The 22,119-nt window shown below is 38.3% G+C and overlaps 1 pseudogene; it reads left to right on the top strand.

Annotated features, from left to right (window-relative positions):
* LOC126932336 (heme-binding protein 2-like) overlaps positions 1 to 21,702 on the top strand; it is a 41,167-nt pseudogene extending 19,465 nt beyond the window's left edge.
* The last annotated feature ends 417 nt before the right edge of the window (positions 21,703 to 22,119 follow it).

A 22,119-nucleotide genomic window follows, 5' to 3' on the forward strand; every position in this document is an offset into this window, starting at 1 on the left:
TCCTAATGAGCACCTTGGCCTGTGTTGCAGATTGAATTGCATCTTCACAAATTATTGAGCTGAAGTCCTAACCACTAGTACCTCAGAAAGTCATCTTATTTAGAAATAGGGTCATTGCAGATACAATTAAATGAGATGAGGTCATACTGGAGTAAGATGGGCCCCAATCCAACATCACTGGTATACTCGTAAAAAGGAAAAGTTTGGACACAGAAACACAGGGAGAATGTCATGTGAAGGTAAAGGCAGAGATTAGGTGATGCTTCTACAGGTCATGAAACACTAAAATTCCCAGTGAATCACCAGAGGCATGGAACTGATGGTTTCACAGCCCTCAGAAGGAATCAACCCTGATGAAATCTTAATCCCAGATTTCTAGCTTATAGAACTGTGGAACAATAAATACCTGCTGTTTAAGTGACTCAGTATTGGGTACTTCATTATGGCAGCCTGAAAATATGGTTGTCTTTGGCTGCCCATAGAAGAGATGATATGCATGACTAATAGACTCATTTATGTTAAAGAGAGGAATTACCTCATGCTTCTCAGCAATGCTCCTAAGCCTTATAAACTGCTTTAATTCTTTCTACTCTCTGCTAACAATATGAGCTTTGCAAACATAGGCATTTGATTTATAGGAATAAAGCTTGATTAAAAGGCTGTGCCTTATAAATAATCACATGTACCTTGGGTCAATATATAAGAAGTTCATTGTTAATTTGGATAACTCTGACTTGGCTTCTTCAGGAAAACACAGCAATGGCATGTACTGAAATAGAGGGAATTAGTACTGGGAGTTAGTTACAAGAGTTGGGAGAGCTGAAAAGCGAAAAACAAGTTGGTGAGGAAGTGAAGACCTTTGTTACAGGAGAAAACGCCACCATACATGGGGCTGGAGAACCAAAGGAGTATGTGGTGTTACCAGAGCCCCAGAGTTAGGCTTGCTTGATTGCAAGTAGATAAATGGCAGAGGATCTCCAGGGAAGCTGGGCCCAGGGAGCGAAAACCTGTCCAGTGCGGATGCTGCTGCTAGAAGAGGCTGCCTGAGGAAGAGAGAGAAGATGAGCGATACCCTGGCCTCTCCTTTCCTTCCGCCTTCCTATCTATTGTCAATGCCTCCTGATGGCTGGACTTATCCGTCAGCCAGCTGACACTGTGGCCTGGGAAATGTAGGTTGCCATGGAAATGTAAGAAATATGTTTTTTGTTTTTGTCCAAAAAGCAAGTAACTGGCATGGCCAGCATTGAGAGATTTTCAGACACGGTGACAGTAATTGTCAATGTTTCAAAAATGATAGTCAAATTTTGTTAAAAAGTGAATTAGCATTTATCGAGTGCTTACTACATGCCAGACACAGTTTGATGTTTTAATATTTGCATATGTTGTCTCATTTACTCTATACAACAAACTTATGATGCAAGTATTATTAAGCATATTGAATAGAAAAGGATACTAAAGTGCAGAATATCAAAGTAGTTTATATATTATTATATTTCTAGTGGCAAAGTAGAACCAGCATGTGAAACGTGTTTTGTCTGACTCTAAATCAAAGCCCATACAAACTCTCTCCACCACTACACATTGTAGTTCATTAAGTTATGTACCAGGTTTGGAAGAGAAGGGTAGAACATGGTAATAGATGGAAGAGGTAAGCAAGTGCTCATGGAAAGTGATAGCCTGCATAGGGAACACAAAAATGGGTCAGAGAGTTGAAAGACAAATTTGTGGAAGTGCAAGAAATGCCAGGTAGCAGACTGAGATGGAGACTTAGTACAAATGGGCAAGCATTCTTTAAAAATTAATAAACTAGGCCAGGCACGGTGGCTCATGCCTATAATCTCAGCACTTTGGGAGGCTGAGCCGGGCAGATCACTTGAGGTCAGAAGTTTGAAACCGGCCTGACCAACATGGTGAAATCCCATCTCTACTAAAAATACAAAAAAAAAAAAAAAAAAAAAAAAAACCAAAAAACAATTAGGGGATGGTGGTGGACACCTGTAATCTCAGCTACTGGAGAGGCTGAGGCAGGAGAATTTATTGAACCCGGGAGGCAGAGGTTGCAGTGAGCCAAGATTACGCCACGGCACTCCAGGCTAGACGACAAAGCAAGACTCCATCTCAAAATAATAATAATAATAATAAACAACTCTATTTCTAGAGCAGTTTTAGGTTCATAGTAAATTTGAGTGGAAAATACAGAGTTCCCACATACTCCTTGTTGCCATACATGTACAACCTACCCCACTATCGGCATTCCTCAATAGGGTGGCATACACAATTAATTAACTTACATTGACACATCATTATTACCCAAAGTCTGTAGTTTATATTAGGGTTTATTCTTGGTGGTGTTCATTCAGGGAGTTGGCAAATGTATAATGACATGTATCCACCATTGTAATATCATACAGAAGAGTTTTGCTGTCATAAAAATCCTCTGTGCTCAGCCTATTTATCTCTTTCTCCCTAATCTTTTTACTGTTACTAATCACTAATATTTTTTATACTGTTTCCATAATTTTGCCTTTCCCAGAATGTGATATAGTTGGAACATATGAAATGTAGCCTTTTCAGGATTGGTTTCTTTCACTTAGTAACATGCATTTAAGTTTCCTCTATGTTTTTCATGGCTTGATAATGCTTTTCTTTTTTAGTACTGAATAATATTTCGGTCTGGATAAATCTCAGTTTATTTATCTACTCAACTACTGAAGGACATCTTGGTGACTTCCAGGTTTTGGCAAGTACAATTAAAGTTTCTATAAACATTGTGGGTGGGTTTTCATGTAGGCATAAGTTTTCAACTCCTTTGGGTAATAACAAGGAATGAGATTGCTGGATTGTGTGATAAGGATATGTTTAGATTTGCAGGAAACTGCCAAAACTGTCTTTGTTGAGCATGACTGTACCATTTTGCATATATACTAGTAAAGAATGGGAATTCCTGTTCTCTGTATCCTACCCAGCATTTAGTGTTGCCGGTGTTCTGAAGTTTCACCATTCTAATAGTTGTGTAGTGGTATCTCATTGTTCTAATTTGCAAATCCCTAACGACATACGATGTTGAACATCTTTTCATAAGCTTAATTGGCATCTGTGTATCTTCTTTGGTGAGAAGTCTGTTAAGGTCTTTGGCCCATTTTATAATTGGATTGTTCATTTTCTTATTGTTGAGTTTTAAGAGTTCTTTGTATGTCTTGAATAATATTCTGTTATTAGACGTTTCTTTTGCAAATGTTTTTTCCTACTCCGTGGCTTGTTTTCTCATTCTGTTAACATTGTCTTTCACAGAGTAGGAGTTTTAATTTTAGTGAATCTAGTTTACCAATTCTTTCTTTCATGGATCATGCCTTTGGTGTTGTATCTAAAAAGTAATTTGCCTATGTTTGCAATGTCAGGTTCATTAAAAATATAAAAAAATTACACAAGGTAATTTAGGACTTTAAAAATATTGTCTTCTATGGTTTTATATTTTTTGCATTTTATATTTAGGTCTATGAGTCTATGTTCACTTACAATTATTTTTTGTAAAGGGTCCAAGGTCTGTGTGTAGATTCTTTTTCTTTTTCTTTTTTGCATGTGGATGTTGGTTTTTCCACACTGTTGCTGAAAAACTGTCTTTGCTCCATTTTACTGCCTTTGTTCCTTTGTCAAAGATCAGTTGACTTTGTTTATATATAGGTCTATTTCCAGGTTCTGTATTCTGTTCTGTTGATTGATTTCTCTATTCTTTCACCCATACCACACTGTCTTAATTACTCTATTTTTCTAGTAAGTCTTGAGGTTGGGTAATGTCAGTCCTCTGATTTCGCTATTTTCCCTCAATATTGAATTGGCTATTCTGAGTCTTTTGTTGGACCATATAAACACTATAACCAATTTGTTGATATCCACAAAGTAACTTGGTGGGATTTTAGGATTGCAATGAATTTATATAGCGAGTTGTGCAGAAATGACATGTTGACAATATTAAGCCTTCCTATTCATGAATATGGAATATCTCTCCATTTACTGAGTTCTTTGATACCTTTGTAAAAGTTTTATAGTTTTCCTCATATAGATATTAGACATGTTTTGTAATTTATATCTAAGTATTTCATTTTGAGGTGCAGTAACGTAAATGGTAGTATGTTTTTCATTTCAAATTCCACTTGCTCATTGCTTATATATAGGAAAGTGATTAATTCTTGCTTATTAACCTTTCATCCTGCAACCTTGCTATAGCAGCCTTGCTATAACTGCTTATTAGTTCCAAAAGGTTTTTTGTTTATTCTTTCAGATTTTCTATATAGATGGACATGTTCTCTGCGAACAAAGACACTTTGATTTCTTCCTTCCCAATCTGCATGCCTTTTACTTCTTTTTCTTGTCTTATTGTATTTAACAGGAATTCTAGTATGATATTCAAAAGCAATCATAAGAGGGGACGTTCTTGCTTTGTTCTTGATGTTAGTGGAAAAGCTTCTAGTTTCAAACCATTAAGCATGATGTTAGCTGTAGGTTTTCATAGAAATTCCCTACTAACTTGAGGAAGTTCCCCTCTATCCTAGTTTAATATATATTTTTTAATCATGAAAAGGTGTTGAATTTTGTCAAATGCTTTTTTGTATCTATTTATATGATCATGTGTTTTTTTTTTCCTTAGTTTGTTGTGGTGGTAGACTACATTAATTGATTTTTGAATGTTGAACTAGCCTTGCATACCTCGCATGAATCCTATTTCGTCATGGTACATAACTCTTCTATTAGATTGGTGCAAAAGTAATTGCAATTTTTGCCATTTAACAATAATGGCGGGCTGGGCGCAGTGGTTCATGTTTGTAATCCCAGCACTTTGGGATGTTGAAGTGGGTGGATCACCTGCGGTCAGGAGTTTGAGATCAGCCTGGCCAATATGGTGAAATCCCTTCTCTACTAAAAATACAAAAATTAGCCAGGCATGGTGGCGGGCACCTGCAATCTCAGCTACTTGGGAGGCTAAGGCAGGAGAAATGCTGGAACCCGGGAGGCGGAGGTTGCAGTGAACTGAGATCACGCCATTGCACTCCAGCCTGGGCGACAACAGGGAGACTCCATCTCAAAAACAAACAAACAAACGAACAATAATGGTGAAAATCGCAATTACCTTTGCACCAACCTAATAGTTCACTATTAAATTTAGTTTCCTAATATTTTGTAGAGGATTATTGCATCTATGTTCATGAGAAACTTTGATCTGTAGTTTTCTTTTCTTGTGATGCTTTTGTCTAGTTTGAGCATTAGAGTAAGTAATATTTGCATCATAGAATGAGTTAGGAAGTACTTCCTCTACTTTTGTCTTCTCAAAGAAATTACAGATAATTGGTGTAATATAAAAAAAAAAATATTAGGTAGAGTTCACCAGTAAACCCATCTGGTATTTTTTTTGTTTTAGAAGGTTATTAATCATTGATTAAATTTCCTTAATACATATAGTCCTAGTTGGATTGTCTGTTTCTTCTTATGTGAGTTTTAGAAGATTGTGTCTTTCAAGGAATTGAACCATTTCATCTAGGTTATCAAATCATTGTCATAGAGTCAACTATAAAGTTACATTCATAACATTTCATTATTATCCTTTTAATGTCCATGGGAAATGTGCTGATATTCCATCTTTCATTTATGATATTAGTTTATTTGTTGTGTCTTCTTTCTTATATAGTCTGGCTAGAATCTTATGAATTTTATTGACTTTTTCAAAAAGGATAGCTTTTGGTTTTGTTGATTTTCTCTATTGATTTTCTGTTTTTAAAGAATTTCAACGTTTTAGATTCAGAGGGTACATATGCAGGTTTGTTACCTGGCTATATATGAGATATTGAGGTTCGGAGTACAATTGATTCCATCACCCTGTTACTGAGCATAGTACCCAATAGTTAGCTTTTCAGCACTAGCCCTCCTTTCTCCCTCCCCTTTATGGCAGTCTCCAGTGTCTATTGTGGCCATCTCTATGTCCATGAGTACCCAATGTTTGGCTTTCACTTATAAATGAGAACATGTGATATTTGGTTTTCTGTTCCTGTATTAATTTGTTTATGGTAATGGCCTCCACCTACATCAATGTTACTGCAAAGAACATGATTGTCATTCTTTTTAATGACATCATAGTATTCCATGGTATATAAACAAATGGCCACATTTTCTTTATCCATTTTTTTCTTTTTGTTATGTTATTTTATTTTTACTTTAGGTTCTGGGATACATGTGCAGAACGTGCAGGTTTACTACATAGGTATATGGGTGCCATGTTGGTTTGCTGCACCTATCAACCCTTCACGTAGGTTTTAAGCCCCACATGCATTAGCTGCTTGTCCTGATGCTCTCCCTCTCCTCCCCTACTGACAGGGTCTGGTGTGTGTTGTTCCCCTCCCTGTGTCCATATGTTCTCATTGTTCAACTACCACTTACGAGTGAGAACATGCAGTGCTTGCTTCTCTGTTCCTGTGTTAGTTTGTTGAGGATAATGGCTTCCAGCTCCATCCATGTCCCTGCAAAGGACATGATCTCATTTCTTTTTATGGCTGCATAGTATTCCATGGTGCATATGTACCACATTTTCTTTATCCAGTCTTACCATTATTTTTCCTGATCCTCTTACTCATTCCACCCTCCACCCTCATGTAAGCCTCAGTGTCTGTTGTTTCCCTCTATGTGTTCATGTGTTCTCATCATTTAGCTCCCACTTATAAGTAAGAAGATGCAGTATTTCATTTTCTGTTCCTGCATTAGTTTACTAAAGATAATGGCCTCCAGCTCCATCCATGTTCCTGCAAAGGATATGGTCTTGTTCTTTTTCATGGCTGCATAGTATTCCACGGTGTATGTGTACCACATTTTCTTTATCCAGTCTACCGTTGTATAGCCATTCTGGCTGTTAAAAAGTAAACAAATAATAGATGCTGGTGAGATTGTGGAGAAAGAGGAACACTTATACACTGTTGGTGGGAGTGTAAATTAGTTCAATCATTGTGAAAGACAGCATGGAGATTCCTCAAAAACCTAAAGACAGAAATACCATTCGATCCAGCAATCCCATTCCTGGGTATATATTCAAAAGAATATAAATTATCTGTCATAAAGACACACACACACATTTGTTCACTACAGCACTATTCACAATAGCAAAGACATAGTATCGACCCAAATACCCAACAATGATAGACTGGATAAAGACAATATGTAACATAGACACCATGGAACACTATGCAGCCATAAAAAAGAATGAGATTGTATCCTTTGCAGGAACTTGTATGGGGCTGGAGGCCATTATCTTTAGCAAACTAATGAAAGGACAGAAAACCAATATCTCATCTTCTTATATATAAAGTGGGAGCTAAATGATGAGAAAACATTGATATACAGAAGGGAACAACACACACTAGGGCCTAACAGAGGATGGAGGTTGGGAGGAGGGAGAGAATAAGGAAAAATAATTAATGGATACTAGGTTTAATACCTGGGTGATGAAATAGTCTGTATCACACACCTCATGACACAAGTTTACCTGTATAACAAACCTGCAAATCCTGCACATGTACCCCTGAACTTAACATAAAAGTTTTTTTTTTAAAAAAGCCATTCTGACTGGTGTGAGATGGTATCTCATTGTGGTTTTGATTTGCATTTCTCTAATGATCAGTGATATGAGTTTGTTTCATAAGCTTGTTGGCTGCAATTATGTCTTCTTTTGAAAAGTGTCTGTTTGATAGACCAATGGAACAGAATAGTGATCTCAGAAATAAGACCACTCATCTTCAGCCATCTGATCTTCAACAAACCTGATGAAAACAAGCAGTTGGGTAAAGATTCTCTATTTAATAAATGGTGCAGGGTAAACTGGCTAGCCATATGCAGAAAATTGAAACTGGACCCCTTCCTTACACCTTATATAACAATTAACTCAAGACAGATTAAAGACTTAAATGTAAAACCCAAAACTGTAAAAACCCTAGAAGAAAATCAAGGCAATACCATTCAGGAGAAAGGCATGAGCAGAGATTTTATGACAAAAATATCAAAAGCAATCGCAACAAAAGCAAAAATGGACAAATGGGATATAATTAACCTAAAGAGCTTCTACACAGCAAAAGAAACTATCATCAGAGTGAACAGACAACCAATGGAATAGGAGAAAATTTTTGCAAGCTATCCATCTGACAAAAAACTAATATCTAGAATCTACAAGGAACTTAATTTTACAAGAAAAAAAAAAAACACACCATCAAAAAGTGGGCAAAGGACGTAAACAGACACATCTCAAAAGAAGACATTTATGCAACCTACAAACATCAATATCACTGATCATTAGAGAACGGCAAATCAGAAACACAATGAGATACCATCTCACACCAGTCATAATGGCAATTATTAGAAAGTCAAGAATAACAGATGGTGGCGAGGCTGGGAAGACATAGGAATGCTTTTACATTGTTGGTGGGAGTGTAAATTATTTCAGCCATTGTGGAAGACATTGTGGCAATTCCTCAAGTATCTAGAAGCCGAAATATCATTTGACCTAGCAATTCCATTACTGAGTATATACCTAAAGGAATACAAATCATTCTATTATAAAGATATGTGCATATGTGTATTTATTGTAGCACTATTCACAATTGTAAAGACATGGAATCAACTCAGATGCCCATCTATGATAGACTGGATAAAGAAAATGTGGTATATATACACCATGGAATACTATGCAGCCATAGAAAGGAATGAGTTCATGTCCTTTGCAGGGACATGGATGGAGCTGGAAGCCATTTTCCTCGGCAAACTAATACAGGAACAGAAAACCAAACACTACATGTTCTCACTCATAAGTGGGAGCTGAACAATGAGAACACATGGACACAGGGGGAATGGGGAACAACACACACTGGGGCCTGTCAGGGGGTGGGGGGATGACAAGCTTCAGGACAAATAGCTAATGAATGTGGGTCTTAAAAACCTAGGTGATGGGTTGATAGGTGCAGCAAACCACCATGGCACACATTTACCTGTGTAACAAACCTGCATGTCCTGCACATGTATCCCAGAAAACTTCAAATAAAATAAAATTTTAGAAAAAGTCACATGAAAAAGAAAAGTGTCTATTCTTGCCTTTTGTCCACTTTTAATGGGTTTGTTTGCTTTTCTTGCAGATTTGTTTAAGTTTCTTATAGAAGCTGGATATTAGACCTTTGTCAGATGCATAGCTTACAGATATTTTCTCCTATACTGTAGGTTGTCTGTTTACTTGATTATTGTTTTTCCTGTGCAGAGACTCTTTAATTTAATTATATCTCACTTGTCAAATTTTGTTTTAGTTGCGATGGCTTTTGGCTTCCTACCATGACATTTTTGCCAGTTCCTATGTCCAGGATGGTAATGCCTAGGTTGTCTTCCAGGGTTTTTATTGTTTTGGGTTTTACATTTAAGGTTTTAATTCATGTTGAGTTGATTTTTGTATATGGTATGAGGGAAGAGTCCACTTTCTTCTTCTTCTTTTTTTTTTTATTATACTTTAAGTTCTAGGGTACATGTGCAGGTTTGTTACACATGTGTACTTGTACCATGTTGGTGTGCTGCATCCATCAACTCGTCAGCACCCATCAACTCGTCATTTACATCAGGTATAACTCCCAATGCCATCCCTCTCCTCTCCCCCTCCCCGTAATAGGCCCCGGTGTGTGATGTTCCCCTTCCCGTGTCCAAGCAATCTTGTTGTTCAATTCCCACCTATGAGTGAGAACATGCAGTGTTTGGTTTTCTGTTCTTGTGATAGTTTGTTGAGAATGGTGGTTTCCAGCTGCATCCATGTCCCTACAAAGGACACAAACTCATCCTTTTTTATGGCTGCATAGTATTCCATGGTGTATAGGTGCCACATTTTCTTAATCTAGTCTGTCACTGATGGACATTTGGGTTGATTCCAAGTCTTTGCTATTGTGAATAGTGCCGCGATAAACATACATGTGCATGTGTCTTTATAGCAGCATGATTTATAATCCTTTGGGTATATACCCAGTAATGGGATGGCTGGGTCATATGGTATTTCTAGTTCTAGATCCTTGAGGAATCGCCATACTGTTTTCCACAATGGTTGAACTAGTTTACAGTCCCACCAACAGTGTAAAAGTGTTCCTATTTCTCCACATCCCCTCCAGCACCTGTTGTTTCCTGACTTTTTAATGATTGCCATTCTAACTGGTGTGAGGTGGTATGTTATTGTGGTTTTGATTTGCATTTCTCTGATGGCCAGTGATGAGGAGCTTTTTTTCATGTGTCTGTTGGCTGTATGCATGTCTTCTTTTGGGAAATGTCTGTTCATATCCTTTGCCCAATTTTGATGGGGTTGTTTGTTTTTTTTTCTTGTAAATTTGATTGAGTTCTTTGTAGGTTCTGTATATTAGCCCTTTGTCAGATGAGTAGATTGCAAAAATTTTCTCCCATTCTGTAGGTTGCCTGTTCACTCTGATCGTAGTTTCTCTTGCTGTGCAGAAGCTCTTTAGTTTAATTAGATCCCATTTGTCAATTTTGGCTTTTGTTGCCATTGCTTTTGGTGTTTTAGACATGAAGTCCTTGCCCATGCCTATGTCCTGAATGGTGTTACCTAGGTTTTCTTCTAGGGTTTTTATGGTATTAGGTCTAACATTTAAGTCTCTAATCCATTTTGAATTAATTTTTGTATAAGGAGTAAGGAAAGGATCCAGTTTCAGCTTTCTACTTATGGCTAGCCAATTTTCCCAGCACCATTTATTAAATAGGGAATCCTTTCCCCATTTCTTGTTTTTCTCAGGTTTGTCAAAGATCAGATGGCTGTAGATGTGTGGTATTATTTCTGAGGGCTCTGTTCTGTTCCATTGGTCTATATCTCTGTTTTGGTACCAGTACCATGCTGTTTTGGTTACTGTAGCCTTGTAGTATAGTTTGAAGTCAGGTAGCATGATGCCTCCAGCTTTGTTCTTTTGACTTAGGATTGTCTTGGCAATGCAGGCTCTTTTTTGGTTCCATATGAACTTTAAAGCAGTTTTTTTCCAATTCTGTGAAGAAAGTCATTGGTAGCTTGATGGGGATGGCACTGAATCTATAAATTACCCCAGTCTTCTGCATATGGCTAACAAGTTATCCAAGCATCATTTATTGAATAAAGAGTCCTTCCCTATTGCATGTTTTTGTCAGGTTTGTTAAAGATCAGATGGTTGTAGGTGTGGACTTATTTCTGGGCTCTCTATTCTGTTCCATTGGTCTATGTGTCTGTTTTTCTTTTGTACCAGTACCATGCTGTTTTGGTTACTGTAGCCCTGCAGTATAGTATGAAGTTAAGTGACATTATGCCTACAGCTTTGTTTTTTGGTTTTTCTTTTCAGCACCATTTTTTGAATAAGGAGTTGTCTATTGCTTACTTTTGTTGACTCTGCCAAAGTTCAAATTGCTGTAGATGTGCAGCTTTATTTCTGGGCTTTCTATCCTGTTTCATTGGTCTATGTGTCTGGGCTTTTTTCAAACCAGTATCATGCTGTTTTGGTTACTGTAGCCTTATAGCATAGTTTGAAGTCGAGTAGTGTGATGCCTCCAGCTTTGTTCTTTTTGCTTAGGATTGCTTTGGTTCTTTGAGTTCTTTTTTGGTCCCCTATGAATTTTAGAATATGTTTTTCCTAGTTCTGTGAAAAATGACCTTGGTATTTTGATAGGAATAATGTTGAATCTGTACATTACTTTGGGCAGGATGGCTATTTTAACAATATTGATTCTTACAATCCATGAGCATGGAATGTTTTTCCATTTGTTTGAGTCATCCGTGATTTTTTTCAGGAGTGTTTTGTAGCTCTGCTTGTAGAGATCTTTCAATTCTTTGATTAGATGTATTCCTAGATGTGTGTGTGTGTGTGTGTCTGTCTGTCTGTCTGTCTGTCTGTCTATTATAAATGGAATTGCATCCTTAATTTGGCTCTGAGCTTGAGTGATATTGCTACACAGAAGTGCTATTGAGGTTTTTTTTTGTTTGTTTGTTTTGAGACAGTCTCGCTCTGTCGCACAGGCTGGAGTGCAGTGGTGTGATCTCAGCTCACTCAAGCTCTGCCTCCAAGGTTCATGCTATTCTCCTGCCTCAGCTTCCTGGGTAGCTGGGACTACAGGTGCCTGCCACCAAGTCTGGCTAATTTTTTTGTAGTTTTTAGTGGAGATGGGGTTTCACTGTGTTAGCCAGGATGGCCTTGATCTCCTGACCTCATGATCCACCTGCCTTGGCCTCCCAAAGTGCTGGGATCACAGGCATGAGCCACCATGCCCGGCCCAGAAGTGCTATTGATTTTTATACATTGACTTTATTTCCCAAAACTTTACTGAAGTCATTCATTAGCTCAGGAGCCTTTTTGTGGAATCTTCAGGGTTTTCTAAGTGTAGAATCCTATTATCAGTGAAGAGAGACAGTTTGACATCTTTTTTTCCTATTTTTGATGTCTTTTATTTCTTTCTCTTAATTGCTCTGGCTAAGACTTCCTGGTTTCCTGTTATCAATTATATGTATTTCTGCTCTAATTTTTATTATTTCTTTTTTATATTTACTTTGTATTTTATTTGCTCTTTTCTAGTTTTTTTGAGGTAGAAGCTTAGCTTGTTGACTTTAGACTTTTCTTCCTTTCTACTTTACACATTCAAGGCTATAAATTTCCCTGTAAACACTGCCTTTGCTATATCCCACATATTTTAATAAATTGCATATATATTTAGTGAGTAAGGTTTTAAAATTTCTTTTCAGATTTATTCTTTGATCATGTGTTATTAAGAAGTGTGTTGCTTAGCGTTCAAGTACTTTGAGATTTTTCAGCTATCATTCATACTGAATTGAGTGGCTTTTTTTTTTTTGACAGATTCTTACTCTGTCACTCAGGCTGGAGTGCGGTGGCATGATCTCAGCTCACTTCAACTTCACCTGCCAGGTTCAAGCAATTCTTCTGCCTCAGCCTCCTGAGTAGCTAGTACTACAGGCTTGTGCCACCATGCTGGATAAATTTTGTATTTTTAGTAGAGACAGGGTTTCACCATATTGGCCAGGCTGGTCTTGAATCCCTGACCTCGTGATCTGCCCACCTCGGCCTCCCAAAGTACTGGGATTACAGGCATGAGCCACTGTGCCTGGCCAACTTGTGTTTTATAAACTGGAATGTGGTCTCTCTTGGTGGATGTTCCATGTAAGGTGAGATTAGTGTTTAATCTGTTTTAGGATGAAATAGTCAATAGATGTCAGTTGCATCTAGTTGATTGCTGTTGTGTTTAACTATGTCTTACTTTCTTCTTACTGAACCTACCCATTTCTAATAGATAGGTAGTGAAGTCTCTGAGCAATACTGGATTAATCTATTTCTCCTTGCAGTTCTATTAATTTTTGCCTCATGTATTTTGACATTCTGTTTTTAGGTACACACTCATTAAGAACTGCTATGTTTCTTTGGATAATTAACTGATATTTCATTATGTTATGCCTATCTTTATCCCTGATAACTTTCATTGCTCCGAAGTCTGCTCTACTTGAAATTAACATAGCCAATACTCCTTTATTTTGATTTTTGTTAGCATGGCATATCTTTCTCCATCCCTTTACTTTTAGTCTATATATGTCTTTATATTTATTGTGGGTTTCTTGTAGACAACATATAGTTGGATTTTTTTTTTGATACATACTGACGATCTCTGTCTTTTATTTGGCATATTTAAATTTTTGGTGTTTCGGGTGGATTATTTAAAGAGACTGAATCTATGACAGACTGGTACACCTGAAAGAGATCTCATGGATATCATCCATGAGAACTTCCCCAATCTAGCGAGACAGGCCAACATTCAAATTCAGGAAATCCAGAGAACCTCAGAAAGATGCTCTGTGAGAAGGTCATCTCTAAGACACACAATCATCGCATTCTTCAAGGTCAAAGTGAATGAAAAAATGTTAAGGGCAGCCAGAGAGAAAGACCAGGTCACCTACAAGGAGAAGCCCAACAGACTAACAGCACACCTCTCAGCAGAAACCCTACAAGTCAGAAGAAATTGGAGGCCAATATTCAACATTCTTAAAGAAAAGAATTTCCAACCCAAAATTTCATATCCAGCCAAACTAAGCTTTACAAGTGAAGGGGAAATAATATCCTTTTCAGACAAGCAAATGCTGAGGGAATTTGTTATCACCATGCCTGCCTTACAAGAGCTCCTGAAGGAAGCACTAAATGTGCGAAGGAAAAATCATTACCAGACACTACAAAAACACACTGAAATACACAAACCAATGGCACCATGAAGCAACTGCATAAACAAGTATGCAAAATAATCAGTTAGCATCACAATGACAGGATGCAAAATAGTCAGCTAGCATCACGATGACACATAACAATACTAAACTTAAAAATAAATGGTTAACTGTCCGAATTAAAAGACATGGAATAGCAAGCTGGATAAAGAACCAAGATCCATTGGTATGCTGTCTTCAAGAGATCCCTCTCACATGCAATGACAGATATAGGCTCAAAATAAAGGGATTGAGGAAAACTTATCAATTAAATGGATAGCAGAAAAAAGCAGGGGTTGCAATCCTAGTTTCTGACAAAATATACTTTAGACCGACAAAGATCAAAAAAGACAAAGAAGGGCATTACATAATGGTAAAGGGTTCAGTTCAACAAGAAGAGCTAACTATCCTAAATATATATATGCACCCAACACAGGAGTACTGAGATTGATAAGGCAAGTTCTTAGAGACCTTCAAATGAGGTTTTGTTCATTTATTTTCCTTCTTTTTTCTCTATTCTTGCCTGCCTGTCTTACTTCAGAAGGACAGTCTTTAGGCTGAGATTCTTTTCTCCGCTTGGCCTATTCTGCTATTAATCCCTGTGATTGCATTATGAAATTTTTATAGTGTGTTTCTCAGCTTTATCAGATTGATTACATTCTTCCCTGTACTGGATATTTTGTCTGTCAGCTCCTGCAATGTTTTATCATGGTTTTTAGCTTCCATGTATTGGGTTACAATGTGCTACTTTAGCTCAGTGAAATTCATTTCTATCCACATTCTGAATTATAATTCTGTCATTTTAGCCATCTCAGCCTCAGCCCAGCCAGTTCTGATCCCTTACTGGAGAGGTGATGCAGTCATTGGAGGAAAGAGGGCACTCTGGTTTTTTGAGTTTTCAGCCTTCATCTGCTGTTTCTTTCTCACCTTTGTGGGTTTATATACCTTCAATCTTTGAGGTTGTTTATCTTTAGATTTGTTTTTTCTTTTAACAGTCTGGACACTTTTCTATAGGGCTGCTGTGGTTTGCTGGGGCTCCACTACAGATCCTAGTCACCTCAGATTTTCCAGTAGTTGGGGGTATCTCCAGTGAAGGCTGTGAAACAGTGAAAATGGCAGCCTGTCCCTTCCTCTGGGAGCTTCATCCCAGGGGGATATGAACATGTTGCCAGCCTGAATACACTTGTAGGAGGTGGCTGGGGACCCTTGTTGGGAGGTCTCACTCAGTCTGGAGCAACAGGAGTGGAGATTCACTTAAAGATGCTGTATAGCCATGCTTTTGTAGAGCAACTATGCTGTGATGGAGTACTTCTTCTATCCTTGGTTGGCCTGGGTGCTCCAAAGCTTGGAGGCTGGAACGGCTAAGTCGTGGAAACAGCAAAGATGGCAGCTTGTCCTTCCCTCTGGAAACTCTGTCCCAGGAAGTTTTCAAAAGAGAACATCAACAGGAGTGACTGGAGGCCCCAGTTGGGAGGTTTTGCCCAGTGAAGAAGAATGGATCTGGGACCCACTTAAAGAAGCAGTCTGGTCACATTTTGGCAGAGCAGCTGTGCTATGCTGCAGGATCCTTTCCATCCTGAATCAGTTTGGACTCTCCAAAGTCCACAGGTTGGAAAAGCTGAATCACCCCAATAGCAAAGATGGTGGCCTCTCTCTCCTCCTGGGAACCCCGTCTGTCCCAATTGTTGTTGGTGGCTGGCTGGAATTCTAAACCAGTGGGTCTAATCCTGTGAGGCACCATGGAAGTGGGACCTGCAGACTGTCACTCCTAGGCCTCCTGGATTCAGACCTCTTTCCAGGGGTATGGATGGAGGTCCAACTCCTGCCTTGCCTGAGTGGCAGTCACTTTGCTGTGGAGCATGGAGCCATAGCACATAAAGCTCCCATGTCTCTGTGCGTGCCTGAGCAGCTGCTCTGCTGAGACTCCATGCAGTTCTGTGTGTCAGACCAAAGGCCTTGGTGGAGTGCGTTCACAGGGGAATCATCTGACTTGAAGGTTGCAAAGATCTGTGGGAGAAATGTGGTTTCCCAGAATCACACATTCACTCACCACTTCCCTGGGTGGGGAGAAGTTCCCTTGGCTTTGTGTTACACTCCCATTCCTGGGTGGGCCATTGTCCTGCCCTGCTTTTCTACATTCTCCGTGGATTGAGCTGTTTCCGCTGTTTCCTTGATCAGTCCCAGTGTGAGGAGCTAGATGTTTCAGTTGAAGGTGCCGTATTTACTTGCCCATTTTGTTCCTCTCTGTGATGAAAGCCATGCACACTAGCTGCTTCTAGTTGGCCATCTTGACCTGGAATCTCTTTTCTTTTTTGTTTTGATGCTTTTATTTAGCCTCAAAAATGGGACATGGATTTCTTTCTCTGTCTACCAGTTTTCCTCTCTCTCTCTTTCGTTCCTTCAAACCTTCCTTCCCCTCCCTCATGTTTTCCCTTCCTTCTCATTTTTACCTGCCTCAAAAACTGCCATGAAAGGAACTGGGCTCTTCTTTACTTCTTCTTCCTATGTGATAAGTACAAACCAGGTCAGAAGATTGTCATTCTCTCTTCTACCTCCCGTTTTGCTCATGACTCACTTTGGTAGTTAAACCAAGGTGGGCAAGGCAGAATCTGCTTTGTGGACTTAACACTCCCAACAGGCGGGTCACTAAGATTAGACTGGAGCAGGTATTTGAAGGCCATCAACTTGGTCTCATATACCAGCAACATTATTATGTTTAGTTTTGTCACAGAGTGGTGCATTTGAAGGGCATTGCACTATTATTATTATTATTATTATTATTATTTTATTTTTTTTGAGATGGAGTCTCGCTCTGTCACCCAGGCTGGAGTGCAGTGGCCGGATCTCAGCTCACTGCAAGCTCCGCCTCCCGGGTTTACACCATTCTCCTGCCTCAGCCTCCCGAGTAGCTGGGACTACAGGTGCCCACCACCTCGCCCGGCTAGATTTTTGTATTTTTTAGTAGAGACGGGGTTTCACCACGTTAGCCAGGATGGTCTCGATCTTCTGACCTCGTGATCCGCCCATCTCGGCCTCCCAAAGTGCTGGGATTACAGGTGTGAGCCACCGCACCCGGCCTACACTATTATTAATAAGCTGATATTTAGTCCCTATTAGTCTGTATACTTTCTATCAGCCAGAATTCTGGGAGAGGGTGGTTGGCACCCTGACTCTAACATTAACTTCTTTAACAGTAATAACCTTTATTAATTTTTCTGTTCAAGAATTCTCTCCTGTTTAGAAATTCTTACTGAGCTTACTCCATCAAAGTGATCTTAAATTTTAACATACTAAACGTAGCATGTTAATTTCTTAATATGAAGACCTAACCTTTCAGATCACTCTCTCACTACACCTGTTTTGACATCATTGTGATTTCCAGTGCTTTTGTGTCTTACCACTACCTATTTATCAGCATCAAATAGTTTCACTTCCCATTTTCTTCAACTTAAGCCCTGATTTGTCTTCTTTTAAACACCCTCATACCTACTCTTCCATGTCTCTTTGCATGTTCCTTATTTGATTAATACAATCATTCACCTTTATGATCCTGTATCTGCTCTGCTAAAGGCTAACTAGCATTAGTCAGTACTTTGTATCAATTTATGTTCCTAGATTTTGTCTTACTAACTTTTTATTTTAACTAGTCAACTTGAATTTTACCATACTATGCTAAGAGTATATAGTTAGATCCTAAACCTAGGAGAGGCACAGTCTGTATTTTCAATTTCTCAGGGAAGACTTTTTTCTTTCTTTTCTTTTTTCATTTACAGCTGAGACAGAAACAAACTTCTTCATTTTTCGTTAGTAGGACAACATATTCTCCCCCCAACCCTGTCCCCCAGGATCTTCTTTTACTAGTAATCCAGTCCTTCGCGGCATCTCAGTAATTAAGGCGTGCCACTTCTAATTTTATGCAATTTTTAGTCTTAAGGCTTCAAAATATTTGCATGCCTGGGCAATATAGTCTGAACTCTTAGTCTTAACTGACTTTGATAGTCTCATTTTACTACTCAAGAGCTATTGCAGAATCAGACTTAGCATTGTTGCTATGGCTTCATTTTCCCTTTTATTCCTATCTTCTGGTATTTTCCCTTTTTTTTTTTCCTAAGAGGTAAATTTTAAATAAGTTTGTTATATTTTATCTAGCACTAATTTGTTTTGTGTTTATTCAACATTGTTTCCAGCTTTCAACTTTTTTTTTTTTTTTTTAATTTCTCTTTATTTTGATAGGTATTTGCTCACCCTAACCAACAGATGGGGAAACATGACTATCCCAGTACCATGTGCAGAGCTAGGATTTGAACTCAGAAAGCCCATGCACTTTCCCACATACCCCAGGATGATATTTTAGTTTCTCAATTTTACTTTTAGACCTCATTAAATTATCATCCTCTTCTACTAAAATTAAAAAAGAGGGAAAACATAGAAGAAACATCTGCTTCTTATAACAATTCAACTTTCCAAACTCTTGAAAAATATTGATATGATTTTTGGGAATCATATTTAGATTATTAAACTTCTAAGTGAATATTTTTGGGGTGAAATATTTTATATCATTTTCCAGAGGCATAAGCTGTCCTCAAAGTATATATTAGTTAGTATTTTCCCAGGTTTTATTTATTTATTTATTTATTTATTAACTTTTATTTTAGGTTTAGGGGTACATGTGAAGGTTTGTTACAGAGGTGAGCTCATGTCATGGGGATTGGTTGTACATATTTCATAACCCAGGAATTAAGCCCAGTACCCAATAGTTATCTTTTCTCCCCCCTCCCACACTCCACCCTCAAGTAGACCCCAGTGTCTGTCATTCCCCCTTTGTGTTCATAAGTTCTCATAATTTAGCTCCCAGTTGCAAGTGAGAACATGCAGTATTTGGATTTCTGTTCTTATGTTATTTCCAGATTTTAGATTTTAATATTTCAAGACTAGGAAGTATGAAATATTTTATTTAATTTCTTTGTAACTCTTTGTAACTCAGATAGCGAGCCTTCAGTATTGACATTATGGAGAAGGCACTTAGAGTGAAGAAACACAATTAGAAAATAATCTTCCAAAATGCCATCCTGTACATAGGAAAATATCTTGCATTTGAGGAAATCTTGCCCCACTGTGAGTCTGCCTTTTGCATCTGCCAGGCATCCCAGAGGTATCACTGGCCTGGTACCAACTTGTGTGGCTGTGACTGTACTCTGTCCTTTCAAAAGTAAGACCGAGGAAGGCAGGTAGGAGCAAAAGAGGTTAAAATCATACGTATACATGAGCATATTTAATGATTAATGATAAAGGACCACACTTTCCCTAGTATCAATCCCATATTTATCTATGACCAGCACTTTTCCCTAACTAGCTGCTACTGGTGCCTTCAAATCTAGTGAGCATTTAGCAAGTTAACTGGCTCTAAGGGCTGAATGTATTGGCCTATATTGCTTGTGGCGGTTTCTATAGTTATCCTATATGCTTCCATATGAGAAATTAAAAATCAAATGAATTAAATATGAAAGAAAGTGGAAACATATTTGGGTGGGAAGTCCATAACTTAAACAACACTCTATATATGTACTCTTTAATATGTAGAGTGCTAAATAATTTGAAAATATGGATGACATGGATGATCTCCTAAGAATAAAAATCAGCAAAATTGATCAGAGAAACATAATACATAAGTAGACCAGTAACTATAGAAAAAAATGAGTAAAATACCTGAGAAAAATGAATCCTACAAAGTGCCTAACCTGACAGAGAGTGTTCATCAGAAGGAAGATTAGAATTGACTTTAAAATCTCTTCTTATTTGAAAAATTTTCAAACCTATAGAAAAGTTAAAAGAGGAGTACAATTAACACCAGTGTATCCCACAACTAGATTTACTGTTAAAAATTTCCTAAGTTTCCTCTATCTCTCTTTATGGATAGACACATATTTCTTTTTTGTCAAATCATCTGAAAGTATATTTCAACCATGGTGACACCTCACCTCTAAAGACTTCAGTATGCATCTGGCAAAACCAAGAACATCTTCCAACAAACACAGAGCCATCATCCTATCTGAGAAATCAATACTGCTTATGTAATGCTACACAGTATGTAGTCCATGCTAAATACCAAATTTCCTCATTTTTCCAAAATGTTTTATAAAGATGATTTTTCCCATTTTCATATAGGATCCAATAAAGGTTCACACACTGTAATTGTTATGTCTCTGTAGTATCCTTAGAATGCTCCTCTTTCCCTCAGCAGACTCACTCTGTCCTTTGTGACTTTGAATCCTTTAAATAGGCCAGGTCAGGTGTCCTGAAGGATGTTCCATATACTAGATTCTTCTGTTTATTTAGGGTTTAATACAAAAATATCCAGCAAGAACACTTTCAGGCTCATTTGTTTCTGTTTGTATTCTATGTTTTTACTTTTGGCATAATTTCATATTTTGAACATGTAGAACATTTACGTGCATCAAAAATCAAAACTGGTGGCACATCTTGATTGGCCTGGTGGCAGGTGGGCCCAGATGTCAACCCTTCACGGTGGTTCAAGCTATAGACACTGGGCTGGAAGGCCCCAGAAGAGGCAAACCCCCAGCTCTGAAGTCATGGGATCTGACAGTATGGACAGTTAAGTGAGTCAGCACTTCTGTTGAGTCTATGAACAGGGGTTCAGCCATCCAGATAGGCTTTACAAAACTGAACAGCCACATTCAAGGCAAAAGGAGAAAGAGATGAAAATAATGGTGACAGCTGCAGTCACAAGCTACACAGAGGTTGGTTCATGTCCTTTTAGTGAGTCTACCAAGACCATTTCCCTGTATATCTCCTCTGAACAGCAATTCCATCTGCCCAGGCCTTCTGAGTCAGATGATTTTATTGAAGACACAGCCAGTATGACTATGTTTCATTCAATGGATACTGTAGGGCCCCAAAGAATCAAGAACAACTTCACTTTGGGAGGCTGAGGTGGGTGAATCACGAGGTCAGGAGTTCAAGACCAGCCTGACCAACATCCTGAAACCCGATCTCCACTAAAAATACAGAAAAAATTAGCCGGATGTGGTGGCTCATGCCTGTAATCCCAGCTACTCAGGAGGCTGAGGCAGATTCGAGAATTGCTTGCACCCGGGAGGCAGAGGTTGCAGTGAGCAAGCCACTGCACTCCAGCCTGGGCCACAGAGGGACACTCTGTCTCAAAAACAAACAAAAAAAACCCAAAAAAAACCCCAAACAACTATTGACATTAGCAAGCATTTAAGCATTTTGAAGGAAGAAGGAAAAGTTTTCAATGAAAAGGTTTATTACACTGCAGGCTACACCAGTCCTTTCAGATTGCTTAATAGAAATGATAAGTGTAATTGATTCAGAAAAAGGAGTCCTCCAAAGAAAATGAATGGGAAAAGGAAAGGATGTCCCACTGCCAGGGGAAAGCTTCTGTTTAACCTAGACGTTAACACTACCTATCATAAAGTCTGTGTCTAGCATCTTCTTTTTGAGAGCACTACAATGACTCAAGCTTATTTCCAATGTGCCTTTTTAGTATGTGAAGCTTTGTCGCAGGGGACAATAATCTATACACATGTAAATTGGTCATAACTATGGTGGTCTTTGTTTTCTGTGGGGATTCAGGGAAATGTCATGTCACTTCCCCCTTCTTCGTTGCATCACAGTCTTGTTGCCTTGCGTCAGTTGGATGCCATCCTCTACAGATATTATCAATAAAAATATTAAAGATTTAACAAATCAAAACTATAGAATGTGATATAATCAGGGAAGTCTTGTTCTCACACATACCCCATCTACTCCGTTCCTACTTATTTCTTATAAGAAACTTCTGTCATCAGTTTCTAGTTTATCTT

This window comes from Macaca thibetana, chromosome 12, assembly GCF_024542745.1.
Source record: "Macaca thibetana thibetana isolate TM-01 chromosome 12, ASM2454274v1, whole genome shotgun sequence".
NCBI classification, from domain to species: Eukaryota; Metazoa; Chordata; class Mammalia; order Primates; family Cercopithecidae; genus Macaca; species Macaca thibetana.